This window comes from Pseudorca crassidens, chromosome 3 (assembly GCF_039906515.1).
Source record: "Pseudorca crassidens isolate mPseCra1 chromosome 3, mPseCra1.hap1, whole genome shotgun sequence".
Classification (NCBI taxonomy): Eukaryota; Metazoa; Chordata; class Mammalia; order Artiodactyla; family Delphinidae; genus Pseudorca; species Pseudorca crassidens.
The window spans coordinates 108726208-108739368 of NC_090298.1; the positions used below are offsets into that span (position 1 = coordinate 108726208).

The following is a 13161-nucleotide window of genomic DNA, read 5'->3' on the forward strand; positions in this document are numbered from 1 at the left end:
CTCCATGTGTTTGTGTTTTTTACGTTTTTTTCCCCTGCAGTTCATTTCTAATTTCATAGTGTTGTGGTCAGAAAAAATGCTTGATACGATTTTAATTTTCTTAAATTTACTAAGGCTTAATTTGTCACCCAAGATACGATCTGTCCTGGAGAATGTTCCATTCGCACTTGAGAAGAAAGTGTAATCTGATGTTTTTGGATGGAACGTCCTATAAATATCAGCTAAATCTGTCTGGTCTGTTGTGTCATTTTAAGCTTTTGTTTCCTTATTTATTTTCATTTTGGAGGATCTGTCCATTGGTGTAAGTGAGGTGTTAAAGTCCCCCACTATTATTGTGTTACTGTCGATTTACTCTTTTATAGCTGTTAGCAGTTGCCTTATGTATTGAGGTGCTCCTATGTTGGGTGCATATGTATATATAATTGTTATATTTTCTTCTTGGATTGATCCCTTGATCATTATATAGTGTCCTCCCTTGTCTCTTTTAACATTCTTTATTTTAAAGTCTGTTTTATCTGATATGAGTATAGCTACTCCAGCTTTCTTTTGATTTCCATTTGCATGGAATATCTTTTTCCATCCACTCACTTTCAGTGTGTATGTGTCCCTAGGTGTGAAGTGGGTTTCTTGTAGATAGCATATATATGGGTCTTGTTTTTGTATCCATTCAGCGAGCCTGTGTCTTTTGGTTGGAGCATTTAATCCATTCACAGTTAAGGTAATTATCGATATGTGTGTTCCTTTTACCATTTTCTTAATTGTTTTGGGTTTATTTTTGTTGGTCCTTTTCTTCTCTTGTGTTTCCCATTTGGAGAAGTTCTTTTAGCATTTGTTGTAGAGCTGGTTTGGTGGTGCTATATTCTCTTAGCTTTTGCTTGTCTGTAAAGCTTTTGATTTCTCCATCGAATCTGAATGAGATCCTTGCAGGGTAGAGTAATCTTGGTTGTAGGTTCTTCCCTTTCATCGCTTTAAATATATCGGGCCACTCCCTTCTGCCTTGTAGAGATTCTGCTGAGAAATCATCTGTTAACCTTATGGGAGTTCCCTTGTATGTTATTTGTCATTTTTGCCTGGTTGCTTTCAGTAATTTTTCTTTGTGTTTATTTTTGTCAGTTTGATTACCTTGTGTCTCGACGTGTTTCTCCTTTGGTTTCTCCTGCCTGGGACTCTGCACTTCCTGGACTTTGGTGGCTATTTCCTTTCCCATGTTAGGTAAGTTTTGACTGCAATCTATTCAAATATTTTCTCAGGTCCTTTTTCTCTCTCTTCTCCTTCTGGGACCCCTGTAATGTGAATGTTGTTGCATTTAACGTTGTCCCAGAGGTCTGTTAGCCTGTCTTCATTTCTTTTCATTCTTTTTTCTTTATTCTGTTCTGCGGCAGTGAATTCCATCATTCTGTCTTCCAGGTCACTTATCCACTCTTCTGCCTGAGTTATTCTGCTGTTGTTTCCTTCTAGTGTAGTTTTCATTTCAGTTATTGTTCATCTCTGTGTTTTTTTTTTTTTTATAAATTTATTTATTTATTTTTGTCTGTGTCGGGTCTTTGTTGCTGAGTGCGGGCTTTCTCTAGTTGTGGCGAGTGGGGGCTATTCTTCATTGCGGTGCATGGGCTTCTCATTGCGGTGGCTTCTCTTTGTTGTGGAGTACGGGCTCTAGGCGCGCAGGCTTCAGTAGTTGTGTCATGAGGGCTCAGTCATTGTGGCTCATGGGATCTAGACCTCAGGCTCAGTAGTTGTGGCACACGGGCTTAGTTGCTCTGCAGCATGTGGGATCTTCCCAGACTAGGGCTTCAACCCGTGTCCCCTGCGTTGGCAGGCGGGTTCTTAAGCACTGCCCCACCAGGGAAGTCCCCATCTCCGTTTGTTTGTTCTTTTATTCTTCTAGATCTTTGTTAAACGTTTCTTGCATCTTCTTGATCTTTACCTCCATTCTTTTTCCGAGGTCCTGGATCATCTTCACTATCATTATTCTGAATTCTTTTTCTGGAGGGTTGCCTGTTTCCACTTCATTTAGTTGTTTTTCTGGGGTTTTATCTTGTTCCTTCATCTGGTACATAGTTCTCTGCCTTTTCATCTTGTCTGTCTGAATATGGTTTTTGTTCCACAGGCTGCAGGGTTGTAGTTCTTCTTCTGCTGTCTGTTCTGTATTTTTATTTTTTTTTATTTTTTATTTTTATTTTTTGTTATTTTAACATCTTTATTGGAGTATAATTGCTTTACAATGGTATGTTAGTTTCAGCTTCACAACAAAATGAATCAGTTATATATATATACATATGTTCCCATATCTCTTCCCGCTTGCGTCTCCCTCCCTCCCACCCTCCCTATCCCACCCCTCCAGGCGGTCACAAAGCATGGAGCTGATCTCCCTGTGCTATGCGGCTGCTTCCCACTAGCTATCTACCTTACGTTTGGTAGTGTATATATGTCCATGCCTCTCTCTCGCTTTGTCACCGTTTACCCTTCCCCCTCCCCATAGCCTCAAGTCCATTCTCTAGTAAGTCTGTGTCTTTATTCCTGTTTAACCCCTAGGTTTTTCATGACATTTTTTTTTCTTAAATTCCATATATATGTGTTAGCATACGGTATTTGTCTCTCTCTTTCTGACTTACTTCACTCTGTATGACAGACTCTAGGTCTATCCACCTCATTACAAATAGCTCAATTTCATTTCTTTTTATGGCTGAGTAATATTCCATTGTATATATGTGCCACATTTTCTTTATCCATTCATCTGATGATGGACATTTAGGTTGTTTCCATCTCTGGGCTATTGTAAATAGAGCTGCAATGAACATTTCGGTACATGACTCTTTTTGAATTATGGTTTTCTCAGGGTATATGCCCAGTAGTGGGATTGCTGGGTCATATGGTAGTTCTATTTGTAGTTTTTTAAGGAACCTCCATACTGTTCTCCACAGTGGCTGTATCCATTTACATTCCCACCAACAGTGTACGAGGGTTGCCTTTTCTCCACACACTCTCCAGCATTTATTGTTTCTAGATTTTTTGATGATGGCCATTCTGACTGGTGTGAGATGATATCTCATTGTAGTTTTGATTTGCATTTCTCTAATGATTAGTGATGTTGAGCATTCTTTCATGTGTTTGTTGGCAGTCTGTATACCTTCTTTGGAGAAATGTCTATTTAGGTCTTCTGCCCATTTTTGGATTGGGTTGTTTGTTTTTTTGTTATTAAGCTGCATGAGCTGCTTATAAATTTTGGAGATTAATCCTTTGTCAGTTGCTTCATTTGCAAATATTTTCTCCCATTCTGAGGGTTGTCTTTTGGTCTTCTTTATGGTTTCCATTGCTGCGCAAAAGCTTTTAAGTTTTATTAGGTCCCATTTGTTTACTTTTGTTTTTATTTCCATTTCTCTAGGAGGTGGGTCAAAAAGGACCTTGCTGTGATTTATGTCATAGAGTGTCCTGCCTATGTTTTCCTCTAAGAGTTTTATAGTTTCTGGCCTTACATTTAGGTCTTTAATCCACTTTGAGCTTATTTTTGTGTATGGTGTTAGAGAGTGATCTAATCTCATACTTTTACATGTAGCTGTCCAGTTTTCCCAGCACCACTTATTGAAGAGGCTGTCCTTTCTCCACTGTACATTCCTGCCTTCTTTATCAAAGATAAGGTGTCCAAACGTGCGTGGGTTTATCTCTGGGCTTTCTATCCTGTTCCATTGATCTATATTTCTGTTTTTGTGCCAGTACCATACTGTCTTGATTACTGTAGCTTTGTAGTATAGTCTGAAGTCAGGAAGCCTGATTCCTCCAGCTCCGTTTTTTGTTCTCAAGATTGCTTTGACTATTCGGGGTCTTTTGTGTTTCCATACAAATTGTGAAATTTTTTGTTCTAGTTCTGTGAAAAATGCCAGTGGTAGTTTGATAGGGATTGCATTGAATCTGTAGATTGCTTTGGGTAGTAGAGTCATTTTCACAATGTTGATTCTTCCAATCCAAGAACATGGTATATCTCTCCATGTATTTGTTATCATCTTTAATTTCTTTCATCAGTGTCTTATAATTTTCTGCATACAGGTCTTTTGTCTCCTTAGGTAGGTTTATTCCTAAATATTTTATTCTTTTTGTTGCAGTGGTAAATGGGAGTGTTTTCTTGATTTCACTTTCAGATTTTTCATCATTAGTGTATAGGAATGCCAGAGATTTCTGTGCATTAATTTTGTATCCTGCTACTTTACCAAATTCATTGATTAACTCTAGTAGTTTTCTGGTAGCATCTTTAGGATTCTCTATGTATAGTATCATGTCATCTGCAAACAGTGACGGCTTTACTTCTTCTTTTCCGATTTGGATTCCTTTTATTTCCTTTTCTTCTCTGATAGCTGTGGCTAAAACTTCCAAAACTATGTTGAATAAGAGTGGTGAGAGTGGGCAACCTTGTCTTGTTCCTGATCTTAGTGGAAATGCTTTCAGTTTTTCACCATTGAGGACGATGTTGGCTGTGGGTTTGTCATATATGGCCTCTATTATGTTGAGGAAAGTACGCTCTTTGCCTACTTTCTGCAGGGTTTGTATCATAAATGGGTGTTGAATTTTGTCAAAATCTTTTTCTGCATCTATTGAGATGATCATATGGTTTTTCTCCTTCAGTTTGTTAATATGGTGTATCACGTTGATTGATTTGCGTATATTGAAGAATCCTTGCATTCCTGGAATAAACCCCACTTGATCATGGTGTATGATATGTTTAATGTGCTGTTGGATTCTGTTTGCTAGTATTTTGTTGAGGATTTTTGCATCTATGTTCATCAGTGATATTGGCCTGTAGTTTTCTTTCTTTGTGACATCCTTGTCTGGTTTTGGTATCAGGATTGATGGTGGCCTCGTAGAATGAGTTTGGGAGTGTTCCTCCCTCTGCTATATTTTGGAAGAGTTTGAGAAGGATAGGTGATAGCTCTTCTCTAAATGTTTGATAGAATTCGCCTGTGAAGCCATCTGGTCCTGGGCTTTTGCTTCTTGGAAGATTTTTAATCACAGTTTCAATTTCAGTGCTTGTGATTGGTCTGTTCATATTTTCTATTTCTTCCTGATTCAGTCTTGGCAGGTTGTGCATTTCTAAGAATTTGTCCATTTTATTGGCATAGAGTTGCTTGTAGTAATCTCTCATGATCTTTTGTATTTCTGCAGTGTTAGTTGTTACTACTCCTTTTTCATTTCTAATTGTATTGATTTGAGTCTTCTCCCTTTTTTTCTTGATGAGTCTGGCTAATGGTTTATCAATTTTGTTTATCCTTTCAAAGAACCAGGTTTTAGTTTTATTGATCTTTGCTATTGTTTCCTTCATTTCTTTTTCATTTATTTCTGATATGATTTTTATGATTTCTTTCCTTCTGCTAACTTTGGGGTGTTTTTGTTCTTCTTTCTCTAATTGCTTTAGGTGCAAGGTTAGGTTGTTTATTCGAGATGTTTCCTGTTTCTTAAGGTAGGATTGTATTGCTATAATCTTCCCTCTTAGAACTGCTTTTGCTGCATCCATAGGTTTTGGGTCGTCGTGTCTCCATTGTCATTTGTTTCTAGGTATTTTTTGATTTCCTCTTTGATTTCTTCAGTGATCACTTTGTTATTAAGTAGTGTATTGCTTAGCCTCCATGTGTTTGTATTTTTTACAGGTCTTTTCCTGTAATTGATATCTAGTCTCATAGCGTTGTGGTCGGAAAAGATACTTGATACAATTTCAATTTTCTTAAATTTACCAAGGCTTGATTTGTGACCCAAGATATGATCTATCCTGGAGAGTGTTCCATGAGCACTTGAGAAAAATGTGTATTCTGTTGTTTTTGGATGGAATGTCCTATAAATATCAATGAAGTCCATCTTGTTTAATGTATCATTTAAAGCTTGTGTTTCCTTATTTATTTTCATTTTGGATGATCTGTCCATTGGTGAAAGTGGGGTGTTAAAGTCCCCTACTGTGAATGTGTTACTGTCGATTTCCCCTTTTATGGCTGTCAGTATTTGCCTTATGTATTGAGGTGCTCCTGTGTTGGGTGCATAAATATTTACAATTGTTATATCTTCTTCTTGGATCGATCCCTTAATCATTATGTAATGTCCTTCTTTGTCTCTTCTAAAAGTCTTTCTTTTAAAGTCTATTTTGTCTGATATGAGAATTGCTACTCCAGCTTTCTTTTGGTTTCCATTTGCATGAAATACCTTTTTCCATCCCCTTACTTTCAGTGTGTATGTGTCTCTAGGTCTGAAGTGGGTCTCTTGTAGACAGCAAATATATGGGTCTTGTTTTTGTATCCATTCAGCCAATCTGTGTCTTTAGGTGGGAGCATTTGGTCCATTTACATTTAAGGTAGTTATCAATATGTGTGTTCCCATTCCCATTTTCTTAATTGTTTGGGGTTTGTGATTGTAGGTCTTTTCGTTCTTTTGTGTTTCTTGCCTAGAGAAATTCCTTTAGCAGTTGTTGTAGAGCTGGTTTGTTGGTGCTGAACTCTCTCAGCTTTTGCTTGTCTGTAAAGGTTTTAATTTCTCCATCAAATCTGAATGAGATCCTTGCTGGGTAGAGTAATCTTGGTTGCAGGTTTTTCTCCTTCAACACTTTCAATATGTCCTGCCAGTCCCTTCTGGCTTGCAGAGTTTCTGCTGAAAGATCAGCTGTTAACCTTATGGGGATTCCCTTGTGTGTTGTTTTTCCCTTGCTGCTTTTAATATGTTTTCTTTGTATTTAATTTTTGACAGTTTGATTAATATGTGTCTTGGCATATTTCTCCTTGGATTTATCCTGTATGGGACTCTCTGTGCTTCCTGGACTTGATTAACTATTTCCTTTTCCATATTAGGGAAGTTTTCAACTATAATCTCTTCAAATATTTTCTCAGTCCCTTTCTTTTTCTCTTCTTCTTCTGGAACCCCTATAATTCGAATGTTGGTGCATTTAATGTTGTCCCAGAGGTCTCTGAGACTGTCCTCAGTTCTTTTCATTCTTTTTTCTTTATTCTGCTCTGCGTTAGTTATTTCCACTATTTTATCTTCCAGGTCACTTATCCGTTCTTCTGCCTCAGTTATTCTGCTATTGATCCCATGTAGAGTATTTTTCATTTCATTTATTGTGTTGTTCATCATTGTTTGTTTCATCTTTAGTTCTTCTAGGTCCTTGTTAACTGATTCTTGCATTTTGTCTATTGTATTTCCAAGTTGTGGATCATCTTTACTATCATTATTCTGAATTCTTTTTCAGGTAGACTGCCTATTTCCTCTTCATTTGTGAGGTCTGGTGGGTTTTTATCTTGCTCCTTCATCTGCGGTGTGTTTTTCTGTCTTTTCATTTTGCTTATCTTACTGTGTTTGGGGTCTCCTTTTTGCAGGCTGAAGGTTCGTAGTTCCTGTTGTTTTTTGTGTCTGTCCCCAGTGGCTAAGGTTGGTTCAGTGGGTTGTGTAGGCTTCCTGGTGAAGGGGACTAGTGCCTGTGTTCTGGTGGATGAGGCTGGATCTTGTCTTTCTGGTGGGCAGGTCCACATCTGGTGGTGTGTTTTGGGGTGTCAGTAGACTTATGATTTTGGGCAGCCTCTCTGCTAATGGGTGGGGTTGTGTTCCTGTCTTGCTAGTTGTTTGGCATAGGATGTCCAGCACTGTAGCTTGCTGGTCGTTGAGTGAAGCTGGGTGCTGGCGTTGAGATGGACATCTCTGGGAGATTTTCGCTGTTTGATATTATGAGGAGCTGGGAGGTCTCTTGTGGACCAGCGTCCTGAAGTTGGCTCTCCCACCTCAGAGGCACAGCACTAACTCCTGGCTGCAGCATCAAGAGCCTTTCATCCACACCGCTTCTTAATTTGGGATGATTCGTTGTCTATTCATGTATTCCACAGATGCAGGGTACATCAAGTTGATTGTGGAGCTTTAATCCGCTGCTTCTGAGGCTGCTGGGAGAGATTTCCCTTTCTCTTCTTTGTTCTCACAGCTCCCAGGGGCTCAGCTTTGGATTTGGCCCCACTTGTGCATGCAGGTCGCTGGAGGGCGTCTGTTCTTTGCTCAGACAGGACGGGGCTAAAGGAGCCGCCGATTCGGAGGCCCTGGCTCACTCAGGCCGGGGGGTAGGGAGGGTCACGGAGTGTGGGGCGGCAGAGGCCCGCGTGACGTTGCTAGCCTGAGGCGCGCCGTGCGCGTTCTCCCGGGGGAGTTGTCCCTGGATCCCGGGACCCTGGCAGTGGCGGGCTGCACAGGCTCCCCGGAAGGGGGTGTGGATAGTGACCTGTGTTCGCACACAGGCTTCTTGGTGGTTGCAGCAGCGGCCTTAGCGTCTCATGTCTGTCTCTGGGGTCCGCAGTTTTACCCGCGGCTCGCGCCCATCTCTGGAGCTCCCTTAAGAAGCGTTCTTAATCCCCTCTCCTGGCGCACCAGGAAACAAAGAGGGAAGAAAAAGTCTCTTGCTTCTTCGGCAGGTCCAGACTTTTCCCCGGACTCCCTCCCGGCTAGCCTTGGTGCACTAATGCCCTGCAGGCTGTGTTCACGCCACCAACCTCAGTCCTCTCCCGGCACTCCGATAGAAGCCGGAGCTGAGGCTCCCAGCCCCGCCCGCGGCTGGTGAGTGCCGGTCAGCCCCGATCATCTGCGCTGGAATCTCTCCGCTTTGTCCTCTGCACCCCTGTTGCTGTGCTCTCCTCCGCGGCCCCGAAGCTCCCCCACTCCGCCACCCGCAGTCTCCGCCCGCGAAGGGGCTTCCTAGTGTGTGGACACTTTTCCTCCTTCACAGCTCCCTCCCGCTGGTGCAGGACCTGTCCCTATCCTTTTGTCTCTGTTTATTTTTTTCTTTTGCCCTAACCAGGTACGTGGGGGGTTCCTTGCCTTTTGGGAGGTCTGAGGTCTTCTGCCAGCGTTCAGTAGGTGATCCGTAGGAGTTGTTTCACGCGTAGATGTATTTCTGGTGTATCTGTGGGGAGGAAGGTGATCTCCGCGTCTTACTCTTCCACCTTGTATTTTTAGTTTTTTAAGGAACCTCCATACTGTTCTCCATAGTGGCTGTACTAATTTACATTCCCACCAGCAGTGTAGGAGGGTTCCCTTTTCTCCATACCCTCTCCAGCACTTGTTGTTTGTAGATATTTTGATGAGGGCCATTCTGACCCGTGTGAGATGGTACCTCATTGTAGTTTTAATTTGCATTACTTTAATAATTAGTGATGTTAAGCATCTTTTCATGTACTTTTTGGCCATCTGTGTGTTTTCTTCGGAGGAATGTCTGTTTAGATCTTCTGCCGTGTTTTTTGTTTATTTTCAAAGCTTTCCCTGCATCCCATCCTTCTTTTTTTAAAATATTTTTTGGAGTATAATTGCTTTACAATGTTGTGTTAGTTTCTGTTGTACAGCACAGTGAATCAGTATAAGTATACATGTATCCCCATATCCTCTCTGTTTTTTTTTTTTTAAGATATTTATTTATTTATTTACTTATGGCAGTGTTGGGTCTTTGTTGCTGTGCGCGGGCTTTCTCTAGTTGCAGTGAGCAGGGGCCTCTCTTCGCTGCGGTGTGCGGGCTTTTCGTTGCGGCGGCTTCTCTTGTTGTGGAGCATGGGCTCTAGGTGCACGAGCTTCAGTGGTTATGGCATGTGGGCTCTCAGTAGTTGCAGCTCACGGGCTCTAGAGCACAGGCTCAGTAGTTGTGGCGCATGGGCTTAGTTGCTCCGTGGCATGTGGGATCTTCCTGGACCAGGGCTTGAACCCATGTCCCCTGCATTGGCAGGTGGATTCTTAACCACTGCGCCACCAGGGAAGTCGCCCCCTCCCTCTTGAGCCTTCCTCCCATCCTCCTTATCCCACCCCTCTGGGTGGTCACAAAGCACTGAGCTTATCTCCCTGTGCTATGCAGCAACTTCCCACTAGCCATCCATTTTACATCTGGTAGTTATGTATGTGAATGCTACTCTCTCAGTTCGTCCCAACTTCCCTTTCCCCCACTGTTTTCTCAAGTCTGTGGTCTACATCTGCATCTTTATTCCTGCCTTCCCACTAGGTATATCAGTACTGCTTTTTTAGTTTCCATATATTTGTGTTATTGTACGGTATTTGTTTTTCTGTTTCTGACTCAGTTCACTCTGTATGACAGACTCTAGGTCCATCCACCTCACTGCAAATAGCTCAATTTTGTTGCTTTTTATGGTTGAGTATTATTCCGTTATATGTATGTGCCACATCTTCTTTATGCAGTTATCTATGGACATTTCTGCACATTTTTTCATTGGGTTGTTTGTTTTTTTCATATTGAGCTGCATGAGCTTTTTGTATATTTTGGAGATTAATCCCTTATCGGTTACTTCATTTGCAAATATTTTCTCCCATTCTGTGGGTTGTCTTTTTGTTTTGTTTATGGTTTCCTTTGCTGTGTAAAAGCTTTTAAGTTTAATTAGGTCCCATTTGTTTGTTTTTATTTTCATTACTCTAGGAGACAGGTCAAAAAAGATGTTGCTGTGGTTTATGTCAGAGAGTATTCTGTGTATTTTTTTCTCTTAACTGGTTCATATTATCCGGCCTTACATTTAGGTCTTTAATCTACTTCAAGTTTAGTTTTTTATTTTTTGCGGTACACGGGCCTCTCACTGTTGTGGCCTCTCCCGTTGAGGAGCACAGGCTCCGGACGCACAGGCTCAGCAGCCATGGCTCACGGGCCTAGCTGCTCCGTGGCACGTGGGATCTTCCTGGACCGGGGCATGAACCCGTGTCCCCTGCATCGGCAGGCGGACTCTCAACCACTGCGCCACCAGGGAAGCCCCGAGTTTATTTTTGTGTACGGTATTAGGGAGTGTTGTAATTTCATTCTTTTACATGTAGCTGTCCAGTTTTCCCAGTACCACTTATTGAAGAGACTGTCTTTTCTCCATTGTATATTCTTGCCTCCTTTGTCATAGATTAGGTGACCCTAGGTGCTTGGGTTTATTTCTGGAGTTTCTATCCTGTTCTACTGATCTATATTTTTGTCTTTGTACTGGTACCATACTGTTTTGATTTGTGTAGCTTTGTAGTATAGTCTGATGTCAGGGAGCCTGATTCGTCCAGTTCTGTTTTTCTTTCTCAAGATTGCTTTGGCTATTTGGGGTCTTTTGTGTTTCCATACAAATTGTAAAAATTTTTGTTCCAATTCTTTGATGAAATTAGGCAGTGCATATTTTGAACTTGAAATACTGTGTCAGAGTTCATTGCAAAAAATAAACACTGCTTGCCAAAAATCCTGACCCTGTGGGTTGTGCTTATTCACGTTAAAGGAAAATGTTGCTATAGAACTTGTTAGTTCTCACTGTCAACCAGCTAGATTCGGTATGTTTTCCTGTCAGAAATGATCTTTCTTCTTTTTCAGGTTTTTCTTTTTCTTTTTTTGTGGCTGCGTTGGGCCTTTGTTGCTGCGCGTGGGCTTTCTCTAGCTGTGGGGGGGTGGCTACTCTTTTTGTGGTGCGTGGGCTTCTCGTGACTTCTCTTGTTGCAGAGCATAGGCTTTAGTAGTTTTGGTGCACGGGCTCAGTAGTTGTGGCGCACGGATGTAGTTGCTCTGAGGCATGTGGGATCTTCCCGGACCAGGGATCAAACCCATGTCCCCCGCATTGGTAGGCGGATTCTTAATCACCGCACCACCAGGGAAGTCCCTTCTTTTTCAATTCTAAAATGACAGCATCTGCATTGAACAACCATTGGACTAACTACTTTCACTTCTGAATTCAAACATTAATTGGTTCATTAGGTAAGGAGTCTTGCCATGAGTTAGTTTCAGTATTTCGTGCTTTGCTTACATGAGACTCCTCCTCATCCTCCCAGTTATCCCTTTGGTGCACTGGAGATTTCTTGAAGCAAAATACCTTACTAAGCTTTGAGATGAGTTAGAAGTATGACTTTCTTCTATAACGTATAAGAGCTATTGTGAAAGGGAAGGTAGAAAAAGGGAATGAATGATGCCCATCAGTTTTAGAAAAGAGTACAGGAGGAAGTTGGAGATCTGGAATTTGATTTCCTGAAACTGTCCAGACCCAGGTACCTCCTGCAAAATATCAAACCTTACACTGGTTTGAAGACCCTTGAGTTAGGGGAACAGCATATCTTCTGCTTTAATTGGTATTGTGCATTAATCCTTCTAAGTAAATTATCTCATTTACTTTTAAATTTTGCCTTGAAAGCTTTGTTTGACAGATTTATAACTGACCTTTATGATGAAATAGAGTGGTTTTTACAGGAGTCCATGAACCAATGAACATAGTAATCAGAACCTCTTGGAAGTGATTATTAAAATAGAAGAATTAGAAAAAAGGGAAATGATCTTTACCTCACACTTGACACCAAGATAAATATTTGGTTTTCCAGAGTTGAGTATAAAAGAGAAAACCTTAAACACATTAGAAGGAAACATGGATCAATATAAAGACTCTTGGGTGTGGGGAAAGCCTTCATAAGCAGTCCAACACAATTATTTTTTCATTTATAAAGTCTCCAAGGCTTTCCTCGTGGCACAGTGGTTAAGAATCTGCCTGCCAATGTAGGGGACACGGGTTCGAGCTCTGGTCCAGGAAGATCCGACATGCCGCGGAGCAACTAAGCCCGTGCGCCACAACTACTGAAGCCTGCTCGCCTAAAGCCCGTGCTCTGCAACAAGACAAGCCAACCGCAATGGGAAGCCTGCGCACCGCAACGAAGAGTAGTCCCTGCTCACCGCAACTAGAGAAAGCCCACGCACAGCAATGAAGACCCAACACAGCCAAAAATAAATAAATAAATTAAAAAAAATAAAAGAAGTCTCCAAATTATTGTTATATACCTGTGTTTTAAAAAAATGTGAAGTAGTATCTTTTTCAGTAATCCAATTTTGAAATGCATGTAAGATTAACATTTACATCTAAGTTATCTTGCAGTTTCTTTTTTTTAACAGGTTTTAACATTTTTTAAGATTATTTTTTTAGGTATCTATCTGTGTATCTGTGTATCTGTCTACCTATGCCGGGTCTTATTTGTGGCACGCAGGATCTTCGTTGCTGTGTGTGGGATCTTTAGTTGTGGCATGTTTTAGTTGTGGCATGTTTTAGTTACGGCACGCAAACTCTTAGTTGGGACATGTGGGATCTAGTTCCCTGACCAGGGATTGAACCTGGGTGCCCTGCATTGGGAGTGCAGAGTCTTAGCCACTGGACCACCAGGGAAGTCCCATCTTGCAGTTTC

At 41.2% G+C, this 13161-nt stretch overlaps 1 protein-coding gene across 7 annotated transcripts in view; it reads left to right on the forward strand.

Moving 5' to 3' along the window:
• CDC42SE2 (CDC42 small effector 2) overlaps nucleotides 1-13161 on the forward strand; it is a 113782-nt gene that overhangs the window by 15147 nt on the left and 85474 nt on the right. For 4 of the 7 annotated variants that reach the window (XM_067731660.1, XM_067731659.1, XM_067731662.1 and 1 more), the window contains exon 2: nucleotides 1114-1212. The exons of the other annotated variants lie outside the window; for them this stretch is intronic. The gene's annotated coding sequence lies outside the window, so the exon portion shown is untranslated. The remainder of the gene's footprint in view (nucleotides 1-1113; nucleotides 1213-13161) is intronic. 7 annotated transcript variants of the gene reach the window in all.